At 45.3% G+C, this 16482-nt stretch overlaps 1 pseudogene; it reads left to right on the top strand.

Moving 5' to 3' along the window:
- The window catches only part of LOC122225317, a 42842-nt pseudogene extending 26705 nt beyond the window's left edge, over positions 1-16137 (top strand).
- The last annotated feature ends 345 nt before the right edge of the window (positions 16138-16482 follow it).

The raw sequence follows: 16482 nt of genomic DNA, 5'->3' as shown, positions 1-16482 counted from the left end.
GACTGCTAGGGTCAGCCTGGTGAGTAAGTTTGAACTGCATCAGCTTAGGAAGTGTCTGTGCTCATCTGAAAAGCTGGTGAGTCACTGCCTTCTCTCTGGCAAGCCAACATGAATGTTCCCTTGGTGCAGTTTTGGAGCGAGCTGTGGCCTTTGCCCTAGACTGCAGTCAGCCTACGGACACTTTCCCTGTTGCTGCCTTTCCACAATTTTTAGACATTTTCGTGTCCCAGAGGTCAGGCCACGGAGAGTTATTAGTCACCCCTAGCACATTTCCATTTCTGACCCAGAGAGCTGCAGGAACTTCCCCTTTGAGTTCTCCAAGGCATTTTGAAATTGTGAACTAAGGAAAACACACAGATAGTTTCAGGTGAAACATCCGTGTCTCCAGTTCTAGAAAAAAAATCCCAGGAGTTTCACGGGTGACTTCATTGCCTTTTGAGTCTTCCAACTGGAACTCAGAATGAAACTCTTTGTAGTCCTTCCCAGGGATGGCTCTCCTCTCCACTTCTGGGTGTCTCTCATGGACTGTTTGGGAAAACACATCACCTCATAGAGCCCTAGTTGGGGGTTTTACGAAGCTTCACGAGTGTGGGCCCTTTCCTGAGTTTGTTGCCAGCTCTGCGTGGGCAGGAAGCAGCATGCCCCAGCTCCCAGAATGAGCACCGGAATTTAGTGACCCTCCTGGTGCAAGCCTGCTGTGACCAGCATGGACGTCTGGAAAACTCACCAGCCTCTTCTCTGTTCCTTCTGTGGAAAAGAATCTCAACTGCCACGTCCTACTCGTGGAAGTGGGACCACCTACAGAATACCCCTCCTTTATTCAGACGTGTGGCTCCAGAAACAGTAAGCCTCCAGGTGGTCAGGCTTCTGGGACAGGGAGGAGAGCTTGGTCCTCTGAAAAAGACCGGGAGCCTGGTGGAGAAGTCCACAGGCTTTTAATGATCGGGGGCTTGGGAGGGACAGCAGGGATGATGGCAGCTGAATGTCGTGCCTTGAGCAGCCCTGCCTGATACTCCCCCCTGGACCGCAAATGGGACCAAGCGTCCATCATAAACAATGAGGCACTTTGTCACACGTGTCAGCCTGGAGACCCGGCCTGGTGATGTAGCAGTTCACATCATGCTAGGGGCCCAGGGTGGAGGCTGGGATACCCAGTCTGGCGTAAGGCCTTACCTTCAAGAAAGTATTGAAGTGTCATTTCTGCCTTCAGGGTTTAAACATATATGCATTTATTAGGGCTCCTGAATGAGTTAGTTGGTTAAGCGTCCCACTCTCAATTTCAGCTTAGGTCATGATCTCACGGCCACTGGTACCAAGGTCACGATCTCACGGTGTTACATTTCGGCTCGGCGCTGGATGTGGAATCCGCTTGAGATTCTCTCTCTCCCTCTCCCTCTGCCCCTCCCCAACTTGAGTGCACGCACGTGCGCGCTCGCTCTCTCTCTCAAAAAGCAAAAGTCAAAAAAATATGCGTTGTTCCTCTTACTACGAAAGCAATGTATATTTGCGTTCAAATTTATTTTGAAAAGTACTAGAAAGCAAACAGAAGACAAATGTTATCCCAGTTCAGACAGAATTACTACTACTAGTTTGATAGCTCTTTCTAGATACAATACACTATGTATATACTATATATATATATATATATATATATATATATATTCACTATTCACTATATATATATATATATATATATATATATATATATATCTAGATATAGTCACTATCTAGATACAATACACTATGTATATACTATATATATATATATATATATTCACTATTTCATGTATCAAAAAATACTTGCAGAGTATAGAATAGTGAGGGAAGCATGGCCTCTGCCCTCAAGAAGCTAAGGGATTAATGGGGGAATCAGGTGATAAATAGATGAACAAATACATAATTACAAAATGTTGAGCTCTACGAAGAAACAAGGTGCTTTGGCAGAAAAGAACCACCTACCTTCTCAGGGCATCACTGGGAGGGACACGGCACAGGACCAGGAACTGGAAGGATTAGGCCGGAAGGAGAAGCAGCATCCAGGAAGGGAGACCAAAGCATGGAGACATAGTGCATTCTGGGAACCGGAAGAAAGTCCGCGTGCCGCAAGGTTCTCAGGCAAGGGAGAAGAAAATGAGGAAAATGAAAGCGGAATGGTGGGGAGAAGGTGGACAACATGTGGCTTCATAGGACTAAAGTTCAGAGTTTCAAATGGTAACATATTTTTAGTCTTGTATTCTGTATATTCACTTAATCACACACACATATTTATATATTATGTTAATGGGATTACACCATATACAGTTTGCTCTTCAATTTTCTCAAAAGCAATTTGTGTGTGTGATTGCATAATATTCTTATGACAGGGTAAGACAAAATAGTACAGGCCTTGAGTGGATGAGAGAAAGAATTTTTCCCCAAACTGCAGGCCCTAGATCTCTATTCTGTGGTGTGTGTGTGTGTGTGTGTGTGTGTGTGTGTGCGCGCATGCGTATAGCACTCAGCAGAGGGTCTCTTAAATGCACTGAGAGGCCCAGGCCACATCAGTTTTTTGAGACCCCTGTCATATTAAGAAATAAAACATGACTTTTAGCACCCAGATTGTGGTCTCTGAATATTCTTTCCCACTAAAAGGAATAACAGCTCCTTGGAGAAATGAGGGAACCCAAGTCTGGAACAGGAAATCCACACGATGAATCTGGGACATCTTGTTCTAACTGAGGGAAGGAGGCCGTGAAAACCGCTGGAACCAGACTGATTGTGGTGATCATTTTACAAAATCTCCAAATATCAAATCATTATATTGTACACCTGAAACCAACATGAGGTTATACACCAATTATTTCTTAATGAAACACACACACACACACACACACACACACACACACACAATGGGCATGTCACAGTGACCTTGGAAACAGCTCGAGGAGGTTCCCTGTGGTCAAATACCACACGATTTGAGCATCAGTGAGAATACCAATAGCAGGGCACCGAAACACAGCAACTATATTCCCATTTACAAGTTCATAGCCACACGAAACATTTTTTTGTCAATTACCTTTGGAGGAGGTTAGATGCCTGTGGTTAATCAGACATGGATGAAGGGAAGTTTCTCTTTGCAGAAGGCTGCCAGAAGGGATGACAGAATTAGAATCTCCTCATTTTGCAAATCCTTAGTGAATTAATATATCTAAGCAACGATCGTCGATGGCGTTAACCTCACAAAAGAGAGACCACTGGACGTTATGTTCCTAACAGAAGAACTTCTGAAGTAGTCTTGTTAAAAAAGTGAACTTGAATCTCTTCGAAGTCTCAACAACTAATTGAAGTACCTGTTTCTGGGAAACACGGGGCACGGAGGAGCACGTGAAACAACATCGCGGGCAAACGGTACGTGAAATCTCGTTGGTTTCTCTGTATTGCCGAGCGTATTCCGTTGTGTGATGTCCTTCCATTTGTCCAATTGGAAGGAAATTTGGTTGTCTCCGGTTTCTCACTAGGATGGATGATTCTGTTTTAAGCATTCACGCACGTGTTTCGATGTCAACGTAAATGTTCATTTCCCTTGGGGATACAAGTCGGAGCAGGATTGCCGGGTCCAATGGTGTAGGTTTAATGTTATTAGAAACTGCCAAACGTCATAACAGGCATGCAGTAAAACGGGACTTTACTCGGGAGGGTTGTGAGGATTGAGTTAATATACACAAAGTGCTTAAAACAGTGCCTGGCACTGAAGACATGTTAGCAATGATCATTACTGTCGTTACCAACGTTACTCGGCTGCACCACAACCTCTTCACACACAAGGAAGGCAGCCCAGGAACCGTAACATCCACACACACCGGGCTGCTGGTGGTGGTGCCCAGGATAACATTGCTTAGGGCACTGGGCCGTGGCACCAGCCCCCGCCAGCAAAGATCCTGTGTGGCTGCGGCAGGACCCTTCAGCTGACGTGGCCCTCTGAGCTGCTCAGATTTTGCCAGTGTTTCTTTCTAGGAGGAGAAGAGAAGGAAGGAAAAGATCATTTTGTGCTAACCCCACGGACACTAGGAGTCACTGAGTTTGAGTACTAAAAGAGATGTGACCTTAGTCCACACATTAGACTGCATATTAATTATGCGCCATTCTGCGTGTTTGTAATACATTTTTAGAATTTCTATTAAAAGATAGTTGTAACATTTATTTTTGAGGGGGGAGAGGGGCAGAGAGAGAAGGAGACACAGAATCCGAAGCAGGCTCCAGGCTCTGGGCTGTCGGCACAGAGCCCGATGCGGGGCTCGAACTCACGAACCGTGAGATCATGACCTGAGCCGAAGTCAGACGTTCAGTCGACTGAGCCACCCAGGCGCCTCAATACATTTTTAATTTTTTTTTTTAACGTTTATTTTATTTTTGAGACAGAGAGAGACGGAGCATGAACAGGGGAGGGGCAGAGAGAGAGGGAGACACAGAATCTGAAACAGGCTCCAGGCTCCGAGCAGTCAGCACAGAGCCCGACGTGGGGCTCGAACCCGCAAGCTGTGAGATCATGACCTGAGCCGAAGTCGGACGCTTAACCGACTGAGCCACCCAGGCGCCCCAATACATTTTTAAAGATAGACTTTATTCCTTATTTTTTTAAGTTTATTTATTTATTTATTTTGAGGGGCGTCTGGGTGGCTCAGGGAGTTAAGTGTCCGATTTCAGCTCAGGTCATGACCTCACGGCTTGTGAGTTCCAGCTCTGTGTCAGGCTCTGTGCTGACAGCTCAGAGTCTGGAGTTGCTTCGGATCCTGTGTCTCCCTCTCTCTCTGCCCCTCCTCCCTCGTGTTCTGTCTCTCTCTCTCTCTCTTTCAAAAATAAATAAACATAACAATATTTTAGTGTTTATTTATTTATTTTGAGAGAGAGAAATAGAATGGGAGTGGGGGAGGGGCAGAGAGAGAGGGAGAGAGAGAATCCCAAGCAGGCTCCCTAATGTCAGCCAGATGTGGGACTTGATTTCACAATCGCGAGATCATGACCTGAGCCAAAACCAAGAGTCTGACGCTTAACCAACGAGACACCTCTACACTTTATTCTTTAGAACAGTCTTAGATTTACAGAAAAATTGAGAGGGTAGTACCGAGAGTTCCCATACACCCTGTACAAAATCTTCCCTGTTGTGAGCATCCTACATTAATATGGTACATTTGTTATAATTAATGAATGAACATTGACACATTATTATTCGCTAAAGGTTGTGCTTCATTCATATGTTCCTAGTTTTTACCCGATGTCTCTTCTGTTGCAAGGTCTCATCCAAGATCAGTGAAGGTACATATTTTTACTTCTTTAAAAAAAATTTTTTTTAAGTATTTATTCATTTTGAGAGAGACAGAGACCGCGTGAGCAGGGGAGGGGCAGGGAGAGAGGTAGAGAGAGAGAATTCCAGGCGGGCTCCCACCGTCAGCGCAGAGCACAATGCGGGGCTTGAACCCATGGAACTGTGAGATCGTGACCTGAGTTGAAACCAAGAGTTGGACGCCTAACTGACAGATCCACCTAGGTGCCCCATTTTTGCTTCTTTTTTGATGGGGGAATGAGCACAATTCAAGTGGCTCTCTGGTCTCAGGCTCACTACTGAACCATGGTGTGGCTATTACAGAGTTCCCCTTCTCTTCTAGATCTTTAGGGTCTGTTGGATATGAAAAAGCATGAAGAAAAGGTGTCGGCTATAATTTTGCCATCATGCAGAAATGGTAGTTTCACCCCTTCCGTGATCACTCCACAGGGTGACTCAGGATAGTCTAGAAGAGCATTGACTGGGAACACAGCCAAAGGAGGAGCTGTTATGATTTTCCTGAAGACCTGCACTGGAAACTACAGCTACATTCATTCACTCAACAATTTTGTACTTTATCTAGACGCTAAGCTGTGCATTCCCTGTACGATGGTGAATATTGCATCCACCTACCTGGGACGACCTTATGATCTAAGTGTAATCGGTACTTTTAATAATACACCCACTTGGGGCACCTGGGTGGCTCAGTCAGTTAAGTGACCAGCTCTTGATTTCGGCTCAGGTCGTGATCTCACGGTTCCTGAGTTGGAGCCCTGAGTCGGGCTCTGCACGGACAGCATGGAACCCGCCTGGGATTCTCTCTCACGCGTGACCCCATGTGGGACCAACAGAAGACCTGCCTCGTTGAGCCCAGCCCAAACTGACAACCAGAGAATCTCAGACAATAACCGACTAAGTTCTGGGGTATTTTGTTGCATGACACTAGATACATGATACGACTAATGGGGCAACTTGCTGTTGAGAAGATCACAGTTGGTGCCCGTGTGGAAGAAATCAGCAGTAGAATCAGAACCAACCCCCCATCCACTCAGAACGTTCAAAGACTCAACAGAGCAGATGCTAATATCCTGTTTGAACACATGGATTTGTTTTTTTATAAAACTGGATGAGCTTGGACTTTAGTCCCTCCAGTGTGGTTTCCAACATTTCTTGTCCTTCCATTTTGTCCCTTCTCTTCTTTTTAGTTCCTCTTTCAGTGACTTCTACTTCTTAGATATTTTAACTCTGCACAATTTCTTCTCTTCACGTGGGGTAATACCAGAATGTTGAAATTTCCTTTGCTTTGTGGACACTCTTGTAGTTCTTCCATATGTATCTCTATGACTTCTTCTTTTTAATTTCTTAAAGATATCCCTTAATTAGGAAAGAACCTTCTCTAGATTTCTTAATATTTATCCCGATTTCCTCCCAAGAATTAAATATATAATATGTATCATAATTGTCTGAAATTATAAATACCATTTATATAAATCTCTGTATCGATCCCTGTCTTCTGTATAACAGGAATTGGCAATATGAAAAAAAAAAAAAAACCAGAAGTGTCTGATAGGAAAATTTGCTAGCTATAACTTGCTCATTGATTAGCCTTTTCTTTGATAGAGAGAGAGAGACAGAGAGAGAGACAGAGAGAGAGCACAAGTAGGGGAGGGGTAGAGGGAGAGAGAGAGAGAATCCCAAGCAGCCTCCATGCTGTCAACATACAGCCTGACATGGGGCTCGATCCCATGAACCGTGAAAGCGTGACCTGAGCTGAAATTAAGAGTCAGACACTTAACCTACTGAGGACCCAGGAACCCCTGATTAGCCTTTAAATGTCATCATAAGAATGGATCCCTCAGTGAAGATTCAACTTTTCTTTTTTTTTAAAAAATTAATCCTCTGCCATGTTTTAGGTTTTTGATGTCACATTTTACATCTTTTTATTTTATGTCTCTTTTAACAGATTATTGCAGTTTTAATTTTATTACTTTTGTCTTTTAATCTTTATACTAGCTTTATAAGTGATTCATCCATGAACTGTACCATATATTTACCTTTCCCAGTGAGATTTTTTTTTACTAATGCATATGTTCTCATCATTTTCTTAAGTTTATTTATTTATTTTGAGAGAGAGTGTGTGGGAGGGGCAGAATCCCAAGCAGGCTGTGCACTATCAGTGCAGAGTCCCATGTGGGGCTTGAACTCATGAACCTTGAGATTATGACCTGAGTGGAAACCAAGAGTCAGACGCTTAACTGACTGAACCAACCAGGCGCCCCTGTTTTCTCATCATTAATTACAGCCATTTCTTTTCAGCTTAAAGGAGGCCCTTTAACATTTTTTTGTAAGGTCAGTGTTGTGATAAAGTCCGTTAGCTTTGGCTTATCCAAAAAAAAATTTTTTTAATCTCTCCTATTTTGAGTGCTAATGTTGCTGGGGAGAATGTTCTTGGTTGGAAGTTTTTTTTGTTTTTGTTTTTTTTTCCTTTCAGCACTTTGAATGCACCATGCCACTCCCTCTGGCCTACAAAGTTTCTGCCAAAAAATCTGCTGATAGCCTTATGGGGCTTCCTTTGTACGTACCAGGTTGTTTTCTTGCTGCTTTTAAGATTCTGTCTGTAGCTTTTGACATTTTAATTATAATGTGTGTTGGTGAGAGTCCCTTTTGGTTCATCTTGTTTGGAGTGTTTTGGGATTCTTCGATCTGCTTGTCTGTTTCCTTGCCCAGATGAGGGAGGTGTTCAACCATTATTTCTTCAAATAAGTTTTCCGGCCTCTTCTTTCTCTCTTCTTCTGCAGCCCCCACAATGCGGATGGTATTCAGCTTGATGCTGTCCTACAAGTCCCTTAAGATAGCTGCACTTTAAAATCTTTCTTTTTTTTTAAATTTTTTTATTTTTTCTGCTCTCCTTGGATGAGTTCCCTTGCTTTGTTTTCCAGCTTATTGGTCTGTTCTTCTGCTTCGTCCATTCTGCTGTTGAAAGCCTCTAGTGTATTTTTTAGTTCAGTGATTGTATTCTTCAGCTCTGTGACTTCTGTCGGGCACTTTCTTATGTTTTCTATCCTTTTCTTGGAGTTCTTACTGTGTTTTCCTTCACTCTTCTCCATAGCTCAGCATTATTACTTTGAACTCTCTATGAAGTAGATTACTTATCTCGATTCCCTTAAGGTCTTTTTCTGAGGTTTTTGTCTTAATCTTTAGTTAGGAACATATTCCACTGTGTCCTCATTTTGCCCGAGTCTCTGTGTTAAGTGAAACAGCTACCTCTCCCTGGATTGAAAGAGTGGCCTTGTATAGAAAATGACCCATGGGGCTCAGAGTCACAATCCCCTGGCCACCAGGCACTGCAAAGGTGTCCCCCCTGTGGGCTGGACATGCCTGCTGCCTGTGGTGGGTCCAGAGCTGTGGTGTGTGTGTGTAGGAACAGGCCGATTGCCGGGCTGTGGCGCGACTGTAGTGCATTGGAGGGGAGGCACGTGCCTGGCTGGCTGTGGTGCGGCTGTGGCTGTGACCACAGGCTGTGGGAGAAGGGAGGCACGCCCACCCGCACTAGCAGGTTAGAGGAAGATTTCCAAGTGACACCTACCATCCCCAACATTAGCAGGGTAGAGTGAGATCGCAAAAGGGGCTCTTAGTAACACTTCCTTCTCTGCAGGGAGTCCTAGCAGGTTCCTGCCTCTCTGGCAATCACCGTAATTAGTAAGTGAGCCTTCTTCACAAATGGTCTGCGTGCTTTCCAAACTTGGGTCCCAGGGCAGTGCTCTGAGTCTGTGCTCGAGCCCTTTCAGGACGGGTTCTCTGTTCCCTACAGTTCTACGGTTCCTCTGGACCTAATCCTCATTGGTTTTACATTTTGGGGGCCCATCTTGGTGGCTCAAGGCTAGGGTGCCTGATGTGGGGCACAAACTCCTTGCTCCTTAGGGAAAAGCTTCATAGTTTCAGGATACCTCCAATTGTGGGTCACCGTACAGAGGAGACCATTTTTGCTCCTTTTAGTCATCTCAGTGTGACTCTTTATTCTTTGTTGTGGAGGCACTGTTCATCTAATTTTCAGGACTGCTTCAGAGGAAACTATTCCGTATGTGGCCGTAGATTTGTCTTGGGAGGAGGTAAGTTTAGGATCTCCCTACGCTGCCGTCTTGAAGTGTCTCCTTGATTCATCTTTTCTACCTGAAAGATCTTGAACCTGTTGGCCAAAACTTTAACACCACTGTGGCTCTTCTTCGACCCTTGTGAACTTAATCACTAAATACCCCATAAGGAAAAGCATGAGGACTGAAGAATAATATGAATTCAATATGCTAAGTATAATAGTAGACACACATAGGCCATATAGGGATTCATAGGCCTGTGAGTGTGTTTGGAGGTGTGCAATAAAGAAAGGAGAAGATATTGGGGTTTGGTTGTCGGTTGCAGGTAGGCGTTCTCATGTAAATCACATGAGAAGCGTGTGGGATGTGGATGGGGAGTTGGAGGGGGGCACATGGGCTGAGACACAGCTCCCCGGGCAGCTGCACACAGGGAGCATGCGGTGTGAGGCAGAGAGGAGAAGAGGGGCGGCCAGAGTGCCTGGCCAGTGGCAGGTGGCCCTCGAGCCCCCCACCGAGGAGCCGACTTCGTCTTGTCATGCACAGTGAGCCAGCGGCAGATTTCATCAAGGGGATAATGCTGAAAATCTGATGGCAGATTTGAAAGCGTAAGACCAGTGGAGGATGTGCCTAGTAGAGAATGAGGGACTAAAATAGGGCATGCCAGTTTTCTGGTTTCGTTACTGGGCAAAGAACTTGGTTAACCTTTGTTTCAAACTTTATTCCCAGGTTTCTTCAGCTTACCTAGCTGCAAAGAATGGACTATCCATAAGTAAAAACTGAAGCGTTGTAATGTCCAAGGGGCAAGGACAAGAGGAAGAGACCACCTAAGAAAAGTTTAGAAGGCTAAGCTGGCAGGACTTACAATTAATTGGGTGTGGGAGGTAAAGGAGAAAGAGTTAAGGGTAACTTCTGGGCATCTGGTTTGGTGAGAGAGTGGTTGGTGGAGCCCTGACGCTGGGGCTCAGGAAGCGACACAGGTAACCACCAGCAGTAGAAGGGACTTCCATTAGTAGAACCATTAGTCCTTGGCTAGGTTTGCTGGACAGATGACTGGTTAAACTTAAAAAAAAATTTTTTTTTAATGTTTATTCATTTTTGAGAGACAGAGAGAAACTGAGTGTGGGTGGGGGAGGGACAGAGAGAGAGGGAGACACAGAATCCAAAACAGGAACCAGGCTCTGAGCTGTCAGCACAGAGCCCCGTGCAGGGCTCGAACTCACGGACCACGAGATCACGACCTGAGCCGAAGCTGGACGCTTAACTCACTGAGCCATCTAGGTGCCCCTATGACTGGTGAAATTAATCTCATGAGAACTTGCCTTCTTTGCCCTATCCTCTTAACCCTTTGTGCCAGATGAGGATTTGGGCTGGAGGATGAGGAAGAGAATCAAACCTTGCCGGGTACAGCAGCAATGTGACACGATCGTTTGCAAATGTGTGGATCGGGAACAAGCGATAGATACACAGCCCAGAGTAAATTTCCCAGAAGCTGTTATCACACTGTGGGGAGATCTAAGCCTCACTTCCTTATCATCGTAGCCAAGACAGGCTTTTCTATTTTTTTCAAGGTTAAGATATCTCTCATGCCCCCTGTTGACAGTGGTCATTGGCACCGTGAAAACTCATAGCTGGCTTAATGATGCCTCTTCATAGACTGCGGCCGCTTTTAATGTGGGCAATTCTTCATGTAAATACTAGTCAGGAAAGGGAATTTTTTTTTCAAGAGAACTTGTTTTAATTAAACAAAGGGCAGGAAGTTCCTTCCTGAGTGGTTAAAACCCTGCTGATTATATAAGCAATGGGCTGATTACAAACTGCCCTTGGCCAATCCTGCTACATTTACCAGAATTCTTGTTCAATCACATTTTCCCATAAATGACGTGAGAAAATCAAACAATGGAGCCACAATAGTTGATAGGGAAAAACAAAATAAATATCAAACCATTTATGCTTCTTCCCTTTGAGATAAAGAGAAAAAGTATACGTCTTTCTCTATAAGCTATAACTTTTAGGTAAAAAGTCAGTTTCACTGACATTACACACATGATAACCTTTCATGCTCGATACAATCTTTTACAAAAGGTGAAATGTTTTAAATAGATGTTTATACTACAGATCACTTAACAATACAGATAAGCAAAAAGAGAATAAAGTACAAGGGTCTCACAATGACGCCATTCTGAGAGAACTCATGTTAAAATAGCTTTTCCGTTTTCTCTCCTTACATCCAGGGTGAAGAGAACAGTATTGGCCAGAGTCTGTCATGAGCAGAGCACTCTCTGCGTCTGGAAGGAATGTACGGATGTTTGGTCAGTGGAGACCCCAGAAGATAAACTCAGATAAAAAGTCTAGTCTGCTGAATGACCCTCGAAGGAGAGACACGTCGGTGGCTGTGAAGTCCTCTTGTGCTTTGAGTTGTGAGAAATGGGAAGGCAGTTTGAAGACCAGGGCTGGGGCCAAGCTGAACCCCCCTATATAAAAGAGGGGAGAGGGTTTTGAGTTTCATTTGGGGGAGAGGTGAGATGCTAAGCCGGGGATGGGGGAGGGGATCAAGAGAGGTGGACATGGCATGAGGGACAGGGGGGTGATAATAACTCTCGGGGCCGCAGGGTCTGGGAAGGACCTCTTACTCTGTTTAATGAGGGGGTATGTGATGGAGGTAAGCGTCTTCTGGCATGCTTCAGAAACTGTCAGGACATTTTTCAACACTCACTAATGTCAGGAGCGATAGATTCTCACCCGTTAGCCATAGAAGTCCTTGCTGCTGGACTACTCCTTATCTGATAGCCCCCACTTGCCCTCAGTTTTATTGAGGGAATTTATTTATTTGAGGAAGGAATTTATTGAAGGAACCAATTGAGGGAAGCCCAAGCCAACTGGCAGGAAAACATTCATGAATGCACCGACCACATGCAAACTCAGCCAGTGCAAGATCATCTCTATTTCTTCCTCCTAAATTATAGTATATTATGTATTGTGTTTTAAGTAGACTTTTTCTCTTTATCTAAAATGAAGGGGTGCCTTGGGGTATCTCAGTCGGTTGAGCGTCCGACTCCTGATTTCGGCTCAGGCCATGATCTCAAGGTCATGAGATCAAGCCACACTGATGTGGAGTCTGCTTAAGATTCTCTCTCTACTTCTGCCCCTCCCTCACTCTCACTCGCTTTCGTGGGTGGGGGGGACACAAAGAAGCAGAATTGGTCTCCGGCCATTGTTTTCTCGGTCACCCTGTCTGTGTTGACTGACCTGTAGGCCTCTGAATAGCCACAGCCCAAACAAGACTGCATATTACTGAGCATTGAGTTTCAGATCTTGCAAAAGAGTTGGGATTTCATGCAAGTGTTGAAATAGGTGCTTGAGAACGGCTCAGAACATCTGCAGAGTCACGGACGGGTGAGGATCTGACAGGACTCAAGCAGTCCACGCGAGGAGAGAAACTCGTCAAGAATGATGCCACACGCTCGATCAGGGTGTGATTTTGCCATCGAAGGACTGACTAGGGGAGGTCTCCGGGGAAACGGCAGAAGCAGTGTCATGGAGCAAAACACCACCCACTTTAATGGGTTCATTGTGAAACTCAGTGCTGCAAAAGATGTCATTGCCCAGGATTCACTTTGTTCCTTCTAAGAATTGGCGCGTGGATACAGTTTTAACCTGCATCCTGTCAAACTTCGGACAAACTTGTCTTTGGCTTGCTTAGTGTGGTTTCGCAAGACAAAGCTTGAGTTGAATCTTATGTTTGGACTCTTGACTATAACGATTTTGGTTTATGATGGGAAATCCAAAACATACACAGAGGTAATTCTTTGATCAACGCCTCTGTATCTGTTACCAGGCTTGAACAATTTCTTAACTCATGGCCAATTTTTGGGGTCAGTTTTTGGCCAACTGTTTTTTTTTTTAACTTTGGCCAAGCTTTTTTGAATAAACACAGAAACATATATAGGAGAGTGCATAAGTCATAAGACGTACGGCCTGTAAATTTTCTCAAATTTAAAAAATCAATTGGGGGCACTTGGGTGGCTCAGTCGGTTAAGTGTCCCACTCCTGTTTGCAGCTGAGGTCACGATCTCGAGGTTTGTGGATTTTGAGCCCCTCATTGGATTTTACACTGCCGGTGTGGAGCCTGCCTGGGATTCTCTCTCTCCCTCTCTCTCTGCTCCTCCCTGCTCTCTCTCTCTCTCTCTCTCTCTCAAAAAAATAAGCTAAAAAAATAAACTAAAATAAAATAAAACATTCAATTTAGTCAGCATAGGGGTCAAGAGATACCGTGTCACCAGCTCCTTTGCGGCCACTATTTTTCCCCAAAGTAGTGACCGTCCTGGCTTTTAACGTCACGTACTAGACGCACACAGCCTGTTTTCTCCATGCCCACCCTTCCCTCAACTCTACAGCCTATCATTGCATCTGAAAATATTTCAGAATGTAAGTCTACAAGATAGAGATGAAAAAAATAACAATAATGCCATAATCACACTTTAAAAATTAGCTATAGGGCCTGAGTGTAGCAAATATCTTGATGCATACCTTTCTCTGTTTTACAAGTTTAAAATTTTGCAGGTTGTTTGAATCATGATCTAAATAACAGGAATCCTTAAACTTCTTTTAATCTGTAGGTTCTCTCCTCTCTCCCTTTCTGTCTTTGCCTGTCCCCCGCCCTGCCCCCGGAAACCTCCTTGCCTTCCTCCTCCTCCTTCTACTCCTCTTCCTCCTCCCCTCTCTCCCTCACTGCAATCTTGCCGTGGATGAAGGAATCGGATTTGTCCTGCAGAACTCCTCAGAGTCTGATTTTCCTCCCTGCTTGCTGGGGACATGGTTATCACATCTTTTTGTCTCCCGTGTATTCTGTAAATTGACAGATCCAGAAGTCTGATCAGACTCAGGTTTGATATTTCGGCAAGAACTCTTCATAGGTGGAGTGAGACCCTCGTGAGCACGTCTGCCCGGGTGACTCTCGTGAGCCATGGATACTGAGTGCTTAGATCCATTAGAGTCATTACGGGTTTGCAGTGTGACAGTGTGTTGTCATTGCTTATTCATACATAGACACAATACTTCTAGAAAGAGAAACTTCCCTCATCAACAGTTTGGTCACCTCGGGGGACAGTATAGATGACTACAAAATAAATACTCAATTATTTCCCTTTATTCATAGTTAAATAAAAGTGAGTTCGTTCCCTGGAAGCCTCAAGAAATGACTACTGAGGTTTTATTCCTTTTTAAGTGATCTAGTGATCTCTTGTCGTGCTTTACTCTATTTTTATCAGGACTTTTTTTTTTTTTTTTTTTTTTTTTTTAAGAGGGAGAGAGAGAGACAGAGACAGAGTGCATGATCTGGGGAGAGGAGCAGGAGAGAGTGAGAGAATCTTAAGCAGGCTCCACGATCAGTGTAGAGCCCGATGCGGGGCTTGATCCCACAACCCTGCGATCATGACGTGAGCCGAAGTCAAGACTTGGATGCTCAACCGACTGAGCCACTGAGACATTTTGATCTCGTGTTAAAGGAGATTCACCTGGAGTGGACCTTTCTCCCCCAAATTATCAGATAATGCAGCCTCCTGTTCCTGTAACGGAGCAGCTGAACGGGGAGACAGCAGTTCCGATTTCAGTGTGAGAACTCATTGTAACTTTCTGTGAAGAGGACGGTAGCAAAACCCACGCGGGAGTCTTTTTGTTTAGGAAAGAGACATCAGAATGTCTTACCAATGCAAACGTGAGACCTAGAGTACCCCTTGCTTGAGAGGAGCCTTTTGAACTGGATTTGAGTAGTCTGCTGAAGGAGGTTGGGCACAGTGGCTTGTCACAATACCGCTCGGTACGTGCGAGGGAGCACAGAACAGAAGAAGTCCAATGTTGCGACCAGCTGTGTAAAATCGATGTCTCTGAGGTAGGAAATTATGTCAGTGTCTGTAGAACGCATAATGGAAAGTAGACTCAAGTTAGCGAAACTCGATTTGAAGTAAGTGTGGGGAACGTGTAGCAGACCGCCAGGCCACAAGCGTGGGCCCCGAGTGTGACTCGGGAAGACCGAGCCCCAAACACAAGTCACACACGACATCTCGTGTGATCACCCACCAGCCAGAGCTCAGCATCCTTTCTGCTTCTGGTTGGCACGGACGTTTGATTTAGTAGGCTCTTTCCTTCACAGAAGTTTCCCCGGGGTGGAACTGGCTTGCGAGCTTGTGCAGCTGGAAGGCTGTGAACCGATGTTTCTGGAGTCCCCATCGATCTGAAGATTTGAATCCTAGAGGTGGCCTTCACCTGCCTTCCCTGGAAGAAGGAGAGAGAACGTGATGAGGGCATGCTTGGTCAATAGAGATTTCACTCGAAAGAAAGCTATGATTTACTAAGCACGGATCCATGTGTTTTTATTTAACCTACTTATCTTAAAAACACCATGGTGATGGGAACTCTGATCCCTTTTTGAGGATAAAGAAAATGAAGCTTAGAGAGGCCCCGTACTTGCCTAGATTATGTGCTTGTCAGAACACGAGCGGGGCCTCTTGTCCCGGTCTGGGGGACTGCTGCCTTAAACTGGGTCCTGATTCCCCTGCTCACGGCTTTCTGGAGCTCCGCGAGACAGCCGGGGCTGCCTTGGAGGACCAGCTCCCCGACCCTCCAGGCCTCCTCCTGACCCGCTGCTGCACCCAGGCCCAAGCCGCCATGATGCCTTCTCTGTGTTACCAGAGTCGCCTCCCGCTTGCACTCTTAATTCCCTCCAGAGTTTATTTTCAGCGCACAGAGTGAATCTTTAGAATGCAGGTCAGACCGTGCCCCTCTCGAGGAGACCCTCCAACTGAGTGAGGCCCAACTCACTCAGCCAGGTAAAAAATCCTTACAGTAATGCCAGGCGGATCTCACCTAGCCAAGTCTCCCCCGTGCCGCCCCTCCCCCCACCCCCAGCCCCCTGCCCCCCACCCCCCCCAAGCTCCTGGCTGTTCTCTGAGGACGCCACCCACGGGCCTTGCTCTTCTGCAGGGTCTTTTCTTCACAGCACCTCTGATGGGGACACCTTCCTGCAGGCTGCAGGGAGGCCTTTGACCTCTTGCTAAAATTGCAGCCCTCCTTGCTGCACCTCCAGCGTCCCCTGTT

This window comes from Panthera leo, chromosome B4, assembly GCF_018350215.1.
Source record: "Panthera leo isolate Ple1 chromosome B4, P.leo_Ple1_pat1.1, whole genome shotgun sequence".
In the NCBI taxonomy this organism is placed as follows: domain Eukaryota; kingdom Metazoa; phylum Chordata; class Mammalia; order Carnivora; family Felidae; genus Panthera; species Panthera leo.
Note: the sequence above shows the minus strand (reverse complement) of the source record. Positions and strands in the feature narration are given on the sequence as shown.